The sequence below is a fragment of the Nyctereutes procyonoides genome, unplaced genomic scaffold, assembly GCF_905146905.1.
Source record: "Nyctereutes procyonoides isolate TBG_1078 unplaced genomic scaffold, NYPRO_anot_genome, whole genome shotgun sequence".
Classification (NCBI taxonomy): Eukaryota; Metazoa; Chordata; class Mammalia; order Carnivora; family Canidae; genus Nyctereutes; species Nyctereutes procyonoides.
In genome coordinates, this window is record NW_026575155.1 from 5,455,661 (window position 1) to 5,470,886 (window position 15,226).

Sequence of the window (15,226 nt, forward strand, 5' to 3'; positions counted from 1 at the left end):
GCATATGATTTGGAACTAGATCCTTTTGCTTCTAAAGGTCTTTATGAGAACAGGAGAGATCTGACTGGGGTCTGAGGATCAGGAGGTGGTAACGTCAGTGTTAATTTCCTGACGTTGTGGTGACTGCAGGAAAACCAACTAAGAATTCCAAGATGATGGAGCATCAGTCAGTAACGTGTTCTCGAGGCTTCTGGGAGGGCAGAGGAGAAAGCTCCCTTGAACTGTACTCCCAACTTTCTGTGACTGCTTCAATTTTTTTTTTCTTTTTAGCATTGCTAAAAACCCTGTCTTGAAGGTAATAGCAAAAAACAAACGAGCAAAAAACCTAAAAAGATACCCTCCACTTTATCATAAATGGTTATTTCTGGAAAGGGCAATGAAATTGATGGGGGAAACAGAAGGAAAGGAAGTTTCATTTTTACTCTGCATGGTTTTTATTAAAAACATGTTTTCCTTATATGATATTTAAATAATAAAATATCTGGTGGGGGGGGCGAGGGAGGGGAGTTGGTCCATAGAAATGACACGTACACTTCACCATAATCCTCAATGAAAACCCTAGACCCCAAGCAAAGACGTCACTAGCTCTCCTCTCCTTTCTGAGTCTTCCAGATGCTCTGTATCTGCTCTGTATCTTCAATAAATACTATTCTCACTTCCCCTTGGCTCACATTTGATTCTATCCTATGCAAAGCCAAGAACCCTCTTGGCTGGTCCTGTGGGACCGCCTCTGGGTCCTCAGACCCTGCCAGCCTGCATCACCACCTCTCCCCAGGGACACCCCAGCCACAGACAGGGCGAGACCTGGTGACAAGTGACATGGAATCAGCCTCCCTGCCTACCTGGTGAGGACAAGCTTCCTCCAGCCCTGGTTCCCACATCCGCCTGTAGCTCCAGACAAAGGGACCTTGCCAGCAAAACTGGCAGCGTCTGCTGGGCTCGGAAGATTCTCTCTGAGATAAGATGACAAAATTGACAAATGTCTCATGCTGTATTTACATTTTTTTTAAACTGCAAAGAACTGTGCAATTTACTAAAGTTGATCAGCTTCCAATTTTTTTTTAATTTTTACTGTGATAATTTTTATCATGGTTACATAATCCCCATGTACCCATAACCCAACTTCAACTATTCAATACTGTTTCACTATAACCCGCCCACACTGGATTCTTCATGTTGGAGAAAATCTCAAATATCAGATTATGCCATCCATAAATACATAATATATATCGCTAAAAGAGAGGGACCTTTTTCTTAAATATCAACACAACATTATTTTTATACCAAAAATTCCTCTCTGCTACTAATTTTCCATTTACTTTCTAAATGTCTCTAGTATTCTCTTTCTCTCTCTCTCTCTCTCTCTCTCTCTCTCTCACACACACACACACACACACACACACATCTAGAGTGGGTCTGTTCAAATCAAAATCTAAATAGGATCCACACATTGCATTCAGCTGATTCTTTGGTTCCTTTTTTCAGGACTTCTTCATCCTTCTCTTTTTATTTCCTTTGCATTTCCATGTCCCCTGTAGAGCTAAATGTCTATACCATGTAAGGTATTCCTCTATCCCTCCCTTTCTCTGACTCCCCTAACCTCCCCTCTGATCATCTTTTTAAAAGCTATTTTGTCGGTAAATCCTGGATGTACCTAGGACAGTGGCACTTGACACTTGGACTCCAGCAGGGATCTGAGGAGGAAGGGGAGGAGGAGGAGGAGGAGGAGGTAAGAGCCTTTGCCAAGAGCTTGCTGGCCAATGACACCATCAACAGACATAGAAAGCAAAAGCGCATGAAAATTCCCCAGAAACACCCATTTGAGCAACACTCTGCAATTAGCCATGACTTGGGTGAATCATTGTCCTTGTTGGGCCTTACTTTCCTCACCTTTAAAATACAAAGATGAGGGGTTCCTGGATGGCTCAGTTGGTTGACCCTCTGACTCTTGGTTTCAACCTGAGCTGAAGTCAGGTCGTGACCTTAGGGTCCCGAGATTGAACCCTGTATCATGTGCGCTCAACTTGGAGGCTGCCAAAGATCATCTCCTTCTCCTTCTGCTCCTCCCCCTGCTCACACTTCTTTCTCTTTCTCTCTGTCTCTCTCAAATAAATAAATAAAATGTTTAAAATATGAAGATGAACAACACAATTAAGACACTGACATTAACTGAGCATTTAGTGCCCAAAGATCCTTCAAGATTCCTTCCAGCCAAGCCTATGATTTTAAGTATCAAACTCATACAATGTGTTAACAAAGAACACCCCCTTCCTTTGTTGGGGGAGGGTAACGACTACAAAACTAAGACCACAAATGCTGATTATAAACAAAACTTCAGTCATCAGCATAACCCAAATCTGAATAACATGCCACTGTTTCAAATTTGAGCCACATTAATGGATAAATGACAAGGGAGGGTACCAAATTAATGGTAAAATTTTGGGGTATGTGGGTGTTTCTAGACCAGTGGTTCCTAACAGGGAAATCTCACAACATCTGGTGACAATCTGGGTGTCGCAGCTGGGGCAGTGCGCTGTCACAGAGGCCCAGGGTACTGCTAACTACCTAACAGTCTACAGGACAGTGTGTACCACAAAGAAGCTTCTAGCTCAAAGGGTCAGCAGCTCAGAGGTTGAAAAATCCTGCGAGAACCTCCTAGTTACCAGGCGAAACCATACTGTGCTCGGGGTTTCAGCAGGAGGCCACTAACATCTAAACCCCAGGATACACACGATATATCACAGGCTTCTGCACTGCAGACCACTCCAACACAGGACGTTTGATAAAGAGACTGTTCTGGTTTGGTTTGATTTGGTTTGGTTAACAAGATAAATCGGAACACATATTTTTGCATTCACGTGAATTCGTAAGAGTTCAGAACTCTTCCCTCCATGTAGTCATCTTGGGAAGACATCACCCAACTAAGAACTCATCGTGTGTAGTAGACTTATCTTGGGATGACAGCACCTGCACTCTGGCAGCCTCGTTGAGGCAATGACCTTGGGACTCCTTGGCTCTCAAGGAAGTGACAGGCAATGAACAGGCCAGTGAGTAAGAACGGGAGTTCCCATGACCCCCCAGTGCCATGATGAGACTAGAGAGGTGTAATGGGAGCTGAGAAGGGGCTGGGGGACATTGTGTGTTGATGGGTGGCTACTTTGTATTGGATGGTCTAGGAGGCCTGTCTGGGGAGGGAACATTTAATAGAGCCTTGGAGGAAGTAAAGGACTGGTTGAGCTGGAAGATGAGTCTCCCCAGCACACAGGAGGAAGGCCTTAGGCTGGTTGTATTCTAGTCCCAGAAAGGAGGTAGGGGAAGGGCCCAAAGTTAAGAGGAAATGGTGGGGAGGGGGGCGGTGGTGCATGTGGACAAATCACCTGAGGCCTTGCAGCCAGGCAGGGAGGCTGGGTTTCAAACCTATGGTAGCAGAAGCCACTGGAAGTTCCAAGCAGAGGAGTAATGAGATGTGATTGCCATTTAGAGCCCTCTGACTACACTGTAGAGAGTAGACATCAAGTGGACAAGAATACAAGTAGAAACCAACTGAGAGGCAATTGGCGTTGAGAATTTTACTGAAAATCAGGGGTACCTCCGTGGCTCAGTGGGTTGAGTATCTGCCTTCGGCTCAGGTCGTGATCTCGGGGTCCTGGAACCCAGCCCCGCATCAGGCTCCCTGCTCAGCAGGGAGTCTGCTTCCATCCTCTCCCTCTGCCCCTCCCCCAAACTCACATGCTCTCTCGCTCTCTCGCTCTCTCTCTCTCTCTTTCTTTCTCAAATAAATAAAAAATCTCTAATTAAAAAAAAAGAATTTTACTGAAAATCAAAACCACCCAAAAAGAGAAAGATTTGCCACTGAGGAAGACATTGCAAAGACCATGCCGCAGATTCTAAAAGCTAGTTCCAAAGAGGGAAAATCTGGAAGGATGGTAAGGATTCCAGATCTGGACTGGAGATCTCTGACCAGATCTCTGACCAGTGGTAGGCAGTCTCTTTCCAGTGCTGCCTCCCCAGGTTCCACTGAGTGACCCTTTTCAAAAGACGCCCTAGAAGGGCTGACATCAGCCTCTTTACGGGCACACAGAGCTAGTTCCCCCCACCAGGGGGCGATGCAGAGCACCCACCACCCCTCTGAGAAGCCTACACAGGGCACCTCCTGGGCAAGGAACTCTAGAACCAAAGGAATAGCAAGCAAAAGCTCCGATCCGCCTGGAATGTTCTCTGCCAGGACTTTTATTTACGCTCTTGAATGTGCTGGTCTCCCAATCCTCAAAGAGTCAACAGGAGCCAAGGGGGGCAGCAGACAAAGTGAGGCTCTGAGCCTGGAAATCCATTACCTTCCCTCCTCTTTCTCCTGGGAGCACTTTTCCTGAGACTCATTATTCTTGGTCAGACCTGCAATAAGATCCTTGGGGCCAGGATGGCGGTGGGTCTAGAAAACGAGGTAAAGGAGGCTTCTCGGCCCCTTTAAAGCATAAGCTCCAGGCCCACTTGACACCAGCACCAAAAGAGGGTCCTCCACCGGGTCTATCTCCAGGGAATTACCCTGCGGTCGGAGTGAAAACCACAGTCTGTGTTCAGGTGTCTGTCTTCTCCTCTCTCACCTGACCAACCCGGGGCAATCGTGGGTGGCTGGCTGGTCAAGACTTGGAGGACCCTCTGTCCTGTAGTCCTTAGTTTATTATCTACCACAAAAAGCAACTAACAAGGCAGGAAGGAAGCAAGATGCTACAATTGCTGCACAGATTCAGAAGCGCTACAGCAAGAACCAATTCAGACATCACCACGTCGTCCTAAGAGGTCCCCTGCCTGCCCAAACGTACGCTTCATACTTCAAAGAAAGATTGTTAATTACACATTATGATACCAATTATATCCGAATGCATTATGAAACAGGATCTTTGCTAAGCAATTTTATTATTTTAATTCTTTTCTTCTATCATTTTTAATAATTACTCTCTGGCTTTTATTACATTAAGATGCAATTAAGAAAGAAAAGTTCTCTGTATTTTAAGTCTTCTTCATTCTTTTTTTTTTTTAACATAAAGAATTCCACAGCCTTTCCACAATAACATAGCACACGATATAGTCAAAAGACAAAAGGAACAACTTAGATAAAAACTAGCGGAGTTCCATTTGAAGGGAGAAAAATGCAAGTGTACTTATTTTGAAAACCCTTGGCATTTACTGAAAGGATAGAGAATTCTTGATCACACGAAGGCAAAACAAACCACATACTCGTCCATTCATAGGAAAGAGTATCTTCATCCAAGGACTCTCTATCATCCAAGGAAAAGGGCACAGCAAATCTGGACTCAATTGCTAAACTCTGGGATTACTAAATATTCAATGCTAATATTTGGTACTAATAGTAATTGAATACTCATATTTAACCACCTTCCCAGTGAAATGAGACCATTATTAAATGTGAACCTACTCAGGGTACCTGTGGCCCAGTCAGTTAAACATCTGCCTTCGGCTCAGGTCACAGTCTCAGGGTCCTGGGATCAAACCCCACATTGAGAGACGACTGGGTGGCTCGGCGGTTGAGCATCTGCCTTTGGCTCAGGGCATGATCTGGGGGTCCTTGGGATCGAGTCCTGCATCAGACTCCTTGCATGGAGCCTGCTTCTCCCTCTGCCTATGTCTCTGCCTCTCTCTGTGTGTGTCTCTCATGAATAAATAAATAAAATCTTTAAAAAAAAAAAAAAACACATCAGGCTCCCTGCTCCACAGGAAGCCTCCTTCTCCCTCTCCCTCTGCCCCTCCCCTGCTCATGCTCTATCTCGCTCAAATAAATAAATCTTTTAAACAAAATGTGAACCTACCCATGCTGAATTATATTTCCTTTGAAGTATAAAGATAATGTCATCTAACTGTAGGAGAATGGGCAAAAAAAAGAGTAAAATTTTAATAATTTTAAGCCACAATTTGTGAGACATAGAATTTCACATTCACACACACGAAGGCTGAGCAGCATTTCAATAACTGACAAGAAATATTTTTGTGCGATCCATATGCAGATAGTCTTATTCATGCTCTACTTCTTTTCTTTTTTTAAAGACCTTATCCATTCATTTGACAGAGAAAGAGAGAATGTGTATAAGCAGGGGCTGGGGTGGAGGAAGAGGGAGAAGCAGGTTCCCCACTGAGCAGGGAGCTCGATGATGCTGATGCGGGGCTCAATCCCAGGACCCTGAGATCATGACCTGAGCCAAAGGCAGACGCTTAACCAACAGAGCCACTCAGGTGCCCCCTCTACTTATTTTCTAGCTTATAGGTAGGCAAACTTTCTTTCTATAAAAAATGAAACAGTAAATATTTCAGGTGATTGTCCAAGCATTTACCCAACTCTGCCTCCAATGTAGCACCAACTCAACCATGGACAATGGTAACAAGAGGTGTGGTTGTGTTCCAATAAAAATTTATTTATAGGGGTGCATGGGTGGCTCAGTCAGTTAAGCAGCTGACCCCTGGATTCGGCCCAGGTCATGACCTTGGGTTCTTAAGATGGAGCCCTGCATCAGACTCTGCACTCAATGAGGAGTTTGCTTGAGGATTCTCTCCATCTCTGCCCCTCCCCCCACTTGCATGCACACTCTCCCTCACTCTAAAAAATAAATAAATAAATCTTAAAAAAAAAAAAAAAAGAAGAAGAATGGAGGCTTTAAAATTTTACTTAGAGAAACAGACCTCTGGACTCCTCATCAGGGAAATGCAAATCAAAACTGCAATGAAGTACCATCTCATACCTAAGAGCATGGCAAAAATCCAAAACATAAGAAACAGCAAGTGTTGGTGAGGATGGACAAAAAAAGAAACTTGTGCACTACTGGTGGGGCTGCAAACTGGTGCAGCCCTTCTGGAAAACAGGATGGAGGTTCCTCAGAAAGTTAAAAATAAAACTACCCTAGGACCCAACAGTCACACTACTAGGTATTTACCAAAAAAATACAAAACACTAATTCAAAGGCATACACGTACTGCTGTGTTTATAGCAGCATTATCTACAAGAGCCAAGACATGGAAGGAGCCCAAGTATCCATCAGTTGATGAATGAATAAAGAAGATTATGTGTCTATAATGGAATATTATTAAGCCATAAAAAAGAATGAAATCTTGCCATTTGCAATGACATGGATGGAGCTAGAGAGTATTACGCTAAGTGAAATAAGCTGGTCAGAAAAAGACAAATACCATATGATTTCACTCATGTATGGAATTTGAGAAACTAAACCAACAAGCAAAGGGAAAAAAAGAGAGAGGGACAAACCAAAGAAAAGTCTCTTAACTCTAGAGAACAATCTGATGGTCACCAGAGGGGAGGTGGGGGGTAGTGCGGGAAACAGGTGATGGGGATTTAGGAGTGTACTTATCAAGATGAGCACAAAGTGATGTACAGAGCTGCTGAATTACTATACTGTACACCTGAAACTAAAAAGGGCAGCCCGGGTGGCTCAGCGGTTTAGCGCCACCTTCAGTCCAGGGTGTGATCCTGGAGACCCGGGATCGGGTCCCGTGTCGGGCTCCCTGGATGGAGCCTGCTTCTCCCTCTGCCTGTGTCTCTGCTTCTCTCTCTCTCTCTCTCTCTCTCTCATGAATAAATAAATAAAATCTTTAAAAAAACAACAACAACAAAACCAGGCCCAGGGGCTCTAATTTGCCTGCCCCTGGTCCAGGGCTCAGGGTGCTGAGAAGTGAAACAGCACCCTTCAAACAGTCCTGTCGGAAAGTAGCAGGAACAAGCAGAGAGACAGGAGTGATCTGAAACTACCCAGCAAGACGCTGAGCCTCAGAACAGTCTTCCCCTCACATCCAGAAGTATTTTTCCAAGACCAAGTCTAGATATACGAAGTAGGAGTCAGTCCTCAAGAACCTGTGTTCTTCAAATTGAACACCAATAAAAAATAAATTTATAAAGAAAAAAAAAAAAACCTGTGTTCTTAAGATACAAGGTTTCTCCCTCACAGAAGCACCTTTGACTCTCTCGTGGGGCTTGCCTTCTGAACTGGGCGTCCATCAGAGGTTCGGCACCCACCTCCCTCCTCCAATGCTGGCCATTTTTGTGGCTGGCAGTTGGCCAGAGCCAGGGGCACAGGTTGTGGTCACTGAGTTAAAAGAAGTGACCTGTCCACGAGGAAACACACCCATCTGGCAACCCATAAGCCACTCAAAGATGAAGAACTCCAGGGACGCCTGGGTGGCTCAGCCGTTGAGTGTCTGCCTTTGGCTTAGGTTGTGATCCTGGGATCCTGGGATCCTGGGACCAACTCCCACATCGGGCTCCCCACAGGGAGCCGGCTTCTCCCTCTGCCTGTGTCTCTCTCTCTGTGTCTCTCATAAATAAATAATAAAATAAAAATCTTTCAAGAAAAAGAAAAAAAAGAATCAAGAACTCCATAGGCAAGTCTTCCCACGGCTGGCCTTGAACTCCTCCTACTTGCTGAATAGCCAGGAAGGGCCCACAGACCCTGGAGCAGACGAGGTCCACCAATGCTACCTCTCACCCCCGCCAACATACGTGTAGCTCTCACACCTCACACCCCATCCATCCATCAGCAAATCTTATCAGCTCTCCCTTCAAAATTTATCAAGAATTTGGCTGCTTTTCACTAGCTCCATCATCAGTACACTGGTCACAACCACCTGCCAACTGGTCTTACTAATTCTGCCTCTGCTCCTGCCCACTCCCCAACAGTATTCTCATATTAAAAAATAAATAAATAAATAAGTGAGATCATGTCCATACAGAGTCCAAATGTGAAGTCCTCACAAGGGCCTGCAGGGCCCTATGTAAGCTGGATCCCAACACACACACACACCCATTGCCTATCGCGGTTAGGCGATGACCCCCAAAGACCCCCTTAGTCCTCTCCTGCTCATTCACGCTGTAATAGCGGCAACAGGCTCCTTTCATTCCTTGAACACACCAGACATGTCTGGGCACACTTGAAACTCAGGACCTCTGCGCTTCTCCTGCCTCAACCTGGAACGCTCTCTCCCAGAAAGGCATCCGGCTTCCTCCCTTACTTCTTTCCTGTCTTTGTGAAATGTATCCTTAGAGAAATCCTCCTTGATCACCCAATGGAAATCACAGTCCCACCCCCCAACCCCACCCCCAAGATGCACTACTACTACCCTTCCTTCGTTTCTCCCCAAAACATGAATCACCATCGGACATGCTGCACGTTACGTTAGACTTCACACACACTAGAAGGTAAGCTCTATGAGGGCAGGAATTCAGGATCTAGAACTGAAACAGGCACACAGCTGGGTGGTAAAAAAAAAAAAATCACTTGTTGAATAAATTAATCTCCTTCTATCTATCTGCCCTGGAGAATCTTAGATGATTCCCTTTTTTCTTCTTTCCATTCCTCATTTTCAGCATCTTTATCTTTTACCCTAACTTTATCCTTATTCCCTCATGCTTAATAGATTGTTTCTTCCCTTCTCACTCTACATCTTCCCTTCCCTCCTTTCTTTTATTATCTACAATTGTTTTGTTTTGTTTTTTTAAGATTGTATTTATTTATTCATGAGAGACACACAGAAGAGAGGCAGAGACATAGGCAGAGGGAGAAGCAGGCTCCCTGCGGGGAACCTGACGCAAGACTCGATCCCAGGACCCCGGGATCACGACCTAAGCTGAAGGCAGACGCTCAACCACTGAGCCACCCAGGTGTCCCTATTATCTGCAAGTGTTTATTAAATAGATTTATCCATCTAAAAAGAGGCCTTTTTAAATTACTGCTTCTACCAAATCCTGACTCCATTGTCAAATACGTAAAGAATCCAAGAGTTTGCAACAATATCTTTCTTAAAAAAAACTCACTGATCACCTTGAAAGGCATAATATGGAATCAATTCATTATTCTAGTCAATAGAAGAACCAAGTCATTATTTGACTATTACATACAAACCATACGTCGAAGTAATTTTTTTAAAAGACTGAAATAAAGTTCTTTATAAAAACATTCCAGGTTAAAAAAAAAAAATTCCAGGTTAAAAAAAAAGTGTAGAAGAAATAACAGAATGAGATTATCACTTTTTTGTAAACATTTTTTTACAGTTTTTACACTTTTTTCTATAGGGTTAAATGAAAAATGATGTAGGCATCCACTCTGGACTGACCGTCAGTGGCTGCTGAAGCCACGAGAGACAAAGCGGCTAGGGCCCTAAAAAGGAGGATCAGATTCAAGGCACCTGCCAATATTCACACTTCAAGAAGATACAAAATATGTCACCTGATGAAGTTGCATTATCATGTATGAAACACTGTTGCCCAAAACTAGGAACCCGAATCTAATAAAGCCTTTAGTTTATATGACATTTTAGAAACCATAAAACATGTTTAATGACAACACAAGCATACTAGCCGCAAAGTCTGCATTATGAGCAACTCCATGGGACAAAAGAGCCAGCTTCTTGACCAAACACATTGCAAGAGAGAACACAACAGGGACAGGAAACCCACATATTAAAAGGGGCTTAAGAGACACTATCAACCAAATGCCATATGTGGACTCTGTTTCAGTTTTTTGATGACTCAGAGGGATTTTTAACTGTGAAAAAATATTTTATCAGACAATCAGGGAAATCTGAATGTGAGCATTCAGTGATATTAAGAAATGAATTATTATTTTTTTGTGATAACAGCATGTTGATGTGTAACTAAAAGAACTCTGTCTTTTCAGAGTCGTAGTAAAATATTTATAAATAAATCTGATTTTCTTCTTAAATCCACATCTTAAAATTCTTCTTCAAGCAAAGGACTTTGGTTGTTCTGATCCTATAGAACTCACTGCTTTTCAAAGGTACCCATAAATGAGGTGAGGCCAGAAAGAATAGGCAGTGAAAATCAACAAAGCACCCGGCACAGATTTAGGGCTATATGGCAAATAAATAAATGAAACAGCAAATATATTTATATACCCTTGATGCACCTGGAAAGTCCTTCAAAGCGTATAGGAGAATATAAACTGCTCACCATGTGGAGGTCAGGCTTCTGATAATGTGAATATCTGGAACACAGCCATCTGGAAATTAAAAAAGAAAAATACTTCTGAGTGACAAAGCTTTCACAAAGCCCATGCACTTTTCTCCCGGAAAGATAAAGAAGAATTTCATTTATAAAACTGTATCCAACAAGGCATCGTTAAGAAGGAACAGCAGAGGAAAAAAGCAGAGCGCTCAGAATTAGGAGCAGGGGAGCAGAGCCATCCAGGAGTTTGTAACAAAGACAGGGTCCACGCAGACTCAACCCCTGGGGGCATCACCCCAACACAGCTTCTACAGTAACAACATGGTCCCCGAGTCCTCAACATGGTACCAACCAGGCTCAGAATCCTGTTAAAGAAAGCAAGAAGGTCAGGGACACCAGGGTGGCTCAGTGGTTGAGCATCTGCCTTTGGCTCAGGGTTTGATCCCCGGGTCTGGGATTGAGTCCCACATCGGGCCCCCCTCAGGGAGCCTGCTTCTTCCTCTGCCTGTGTCTCTGCCTCTCATGAATAAATAAATAAAATCTTAAAAAAAAAAGAAATAAGGTCAATATCGATACCACTTTAAAATTATTTTCATTAAGATAGTTAAAATTTAAGAAGCTCCTTTATTCCCTTCATGAGAGAGGAAACAGTTCCAGGGAAAAGCAAAACTGAGATCAAAGAGCAAAAATGAAGGTGAGTCTTGAGCTTGAGATCGAGGCAGGGCTCGGTAGCAAGGAGCACCAGCCCACGGGCAGCTGAGTGGGCTCCTCGCAGCAGTGCCCACATGCCTGGGCTCAACATTGACTGGGCTGGCCTCCGAGTCCTGGAGGAGTGCAAACAGTTCCAAGGTTTTAGGGGACATAATGTATAAAAAAAATATATATGATCTGGAAGACTTTATTCCAGGCTATTGCAATAGAGGACAGATGAAGCTTGACCTCGAAAGCAGCAAAGACACCTGGGGATTTCTAACAAACAAGCAGAGCAAGGGGGTCACCAGTCACAGGACACATCAAGGGGGTGGAGGGAGGAGTTCTTACTAATCCAACAGAAAACAGGATTCCTGGCTGAAGGCAGCCCAAGGTGACCCGATGTCACCTACCAAGGTAATGACATGCCAAGCATGGGGCATTGCCTCTAAACTCATTTAGCAGGATTCTTGCTAAAATGGGCCTGGGCTTGCCAAAGGCAGGGCATGGACCATGCAAGGTCTGGGTCTAATCAAAAAGGGGGCTCAGAGGACCCTGAACAAAGTTTGCTTAAGGAGTCATTGTCAGGGATCCCTGGGTGGGGCAGCGGTTTGGCGCCTGCCTTTGACCCAGGGCGCGATCCTGGAGACCCGGGATCGAATCCCACATCGGGCTCCTGGTGCATGGAGCCTGCTTCTCCCTCTGCCTGTGTCTCTGCCTCTCTCTCTCTCTCTCTCTCTCTGTGTGTGTGACTATCATAAATAAAATAAAAATTAAAAAAAAAATTAAAGCTCACGTTTAAAAAAAAAAAAAAAGAGTCATTGTCAGTGATGGTAACCCCGCCTTAGCATAGAGATGCTGACACCCAGAAATGGTATTAGAGGACACAACGTGGAAGCGGGACCCAGAAGCAGATCCCAGACCCCCCCGAGATCCGAGCTGGGTGGTGTCGGTTACACCTCCTGCTGCCTCACCATACCTTATACTGCAGGACACTTACTCATTTCTCAGCTGCTTCCCCCCATGCAAGTTCTCTGTTTTGCAAAACCTAGAAATGCCCATTCCTACACACCCCGCTATCATATAAGAGACAAGTACCTTTGAACACAACGCCATGTGAGTAACTTATATATAATTCCTTGATACTGAGGACAATTGATTCACCATCATGGCGTAATGAAGCCTTTCAAAGTCATCTTGGAACAACAGGCATACAAATAAAATAGGAAAAGAAAAACAAAAACCCTAAAAGCCTGGATTTAAAAGCATCTGAATGAAAGCAGGAAGCTTGGAATCATGAACAGGATTATAAAACCTCCATAGTACAAGCTAAGCAATTTCCCATGATGCCGGATTCCCCCAAGGAGAGCATTTAAGGATGACAAAGCTGCTCCTTTTGCAATCTCAGAAGTTCCATCTACTGGATAAAAGGTACTTAAGAATCTGAAGGGTCACCTGCTAAATATTCTCTGGTTACGTCCCATCTTTATCCACTGGGAGCTGTGCCCTGGGAGGCTGACCTCTGTGGCCTCTATCAACCTGGCTCCCTTGCCCTCTGGCCAGTTGGGAGGTGACAGTAGAAGCCAGGAGAGGAGGAGGGTAAGGAGGAAGGAGCAGAAATCCCCCTGCTTCCTCCCTGCAGGGTCACCTGGAGGTCTCTCTACCACAGGTCACAGCTTCGCTCAAGAACCCTCTCCCCCTTATCCTTAGTTCTAGGTGCTGGGGGTGCCATAGACTGTGGCCCCCCAAATTCATTGGTTGAAACCTGACCTCCAATATAATAGCATTAGGAGGTGGAACCTTGGGGGGTAATTAGGGGGTGTGAATATGGAGGGTAGGATATGGCTAAAGAGGCTCTGGGTGTTAGGAGGGTGCCAACAAAAATCCAGAATTTTTATCCAGAATTGCATATAAATGTACATGTGTCTTTTTCTGAAAAGCGTAACTCACACAGAAAAAGGTCAAAAACGTAGTTGCGTTCTCAAAAGTGGACCCCAAAACGCAGAGCCAATGCTGTGAGAGAAACACAGCGTAGAAACAGCCTCCATGTGGCCAGGTACAGTGGGTACCTGCGTGGGCTGCATGAGCAGAAACACAACCTCTTCCCCCCACCAAGGGCTGGGCTGGAAGAGGACCCACCGCACCGCTACCCGCCACCACCCACTCCTCGGAGGCAGCTGGGATGGTGTGTTCCCACCAATCACTCACAGCTCCCTCCCAACAGCCAAGTGACATTTCAAAAGCTCATCAGCCCAGCAGGTGTTCAGATGCACAAGCACAAGCAAAAACAGTAACAGGGCTGTGGAAAATCTCATCTTTTTGTTCTGAAAAGCTCAGGACACTGAGGCACGGGAGAGTGTGGGGGCAGATAAGCAGGAGGGAAAAAGCACTAGACTAGCAAAGCTGCCACCCCATCCCAGGGGCCAGGGAGAGCACCCCCACGGGGAGTCAGCCCTTCCCTTAGTGGGCCCCTCCCCTGCTGTGTGAGCCAGCATGGTGGCTGGCCCTACCCTGGGGCCAGGGCTGCCCTTTTGCCACATGGAGACCACCGTTCAGTAGGAACCTCATAGGGTTGCTGTGGGGCTCAATGAGAAAATGTGCATCCAAGACTCAGAATGCCTTCCAGGGAGATTTAGAATTCATATCAGAGCTCTTCTTAATTTTCTTCACTCCTAAGATGGTCATGGCTACATATGAACAGAAGCCTATGAAAGACTGATAAAATCAATCTCCAGGGGCACCTGGGTGGCTCAATGGTTGAGCATCTGCCTTTGACTCAGCTCATGATCTCCAGGTCCTGGAATCGAGTCCCAGGTCTGGCTCCCTGCTCAACGGGGAGTCTGCTTCTCCCTCTGCCCCTTCCCATTTGCTCATGCTCCCTCTTCCTCTCTCTCTCTCTCTCTCTCTCTCTCTCTCTCTCTCTCTCAATTAAATAAAATCTTAAAAAAAAAAATCATCCTCCAAATCCACACCACAGAAGATGCCAAAAAAAGTGACAAGCCACAGGGGCAAGGGTACCTGCCCGGCACCACACAGCCTCTAACCCACACAGGGCCCTGTGACTGTGTCCATCCCCTATACCACCATCCCTTCACCAGCTGCACCAGGGGTCTTAGCTCAGAGGCAGAGACCACTGTGATTAAGAGCCCCACTCAGCGAGCACTGGGTGTTATGCTACATGTTGGCAAATTGAACTCCAATAAAAAATAATAATAATTAATTAAATTAAATTAAAAATAAGTAAAAGCATAAAGAACTTGGAAAAGGGGGGAAAAAAAAGAGCCCCACTCGGGAGCCCAATGGCTTCTCCTGACCTGTGGCCCTGTCATGTACTGACTGGGTGGCTTTGGGCAAGTTATACTACCCTTCTGACTTAGTTTCCTCATTTATAATCATAGTTGTAGTAGCTCTTTCTGTGAGGATTAAAAAAATTCATGCCAAGTTCTTAAAATAGTGCCTGGCATACAGTAGTAACTCAATAAATGCTGACTATAGTATTGCCCCACACATTTAAGCTAGTTTCCAAGGCCCATCTAATAAGGAGGCATCTGTGCTCGG

At 44.9% G+C, this 15,226-nt stretch overlaps 1 protein-coding gene across 3 annotated transcripts in view; it reads right to left on the minus strand.

Moving 5' to 3' along the window:
- Positions 1–15,226, minus strand: part of TIAM1 (TIAM Rac1 associated GEF 1) — a 381,711-nt gene that overhangs the window by 292,112 nt on the left and 74,373 nt on the right. For 2 of the 3 annotated variants that reach the window (XM_055313335.1, XM_055313336.1), the window contains exon 2: positions 10,985–11,033. The gene's annotated coding sequence lies outside the window, so the exon portion shown is untranslated. Of the gene's footprint in view, positions 1–842; positions 917–10,984; positions 11,034–15,226 lie in introns of those variants that run through there. The other variant, XM_055313337.1, reaches the window with a different exon arrangement.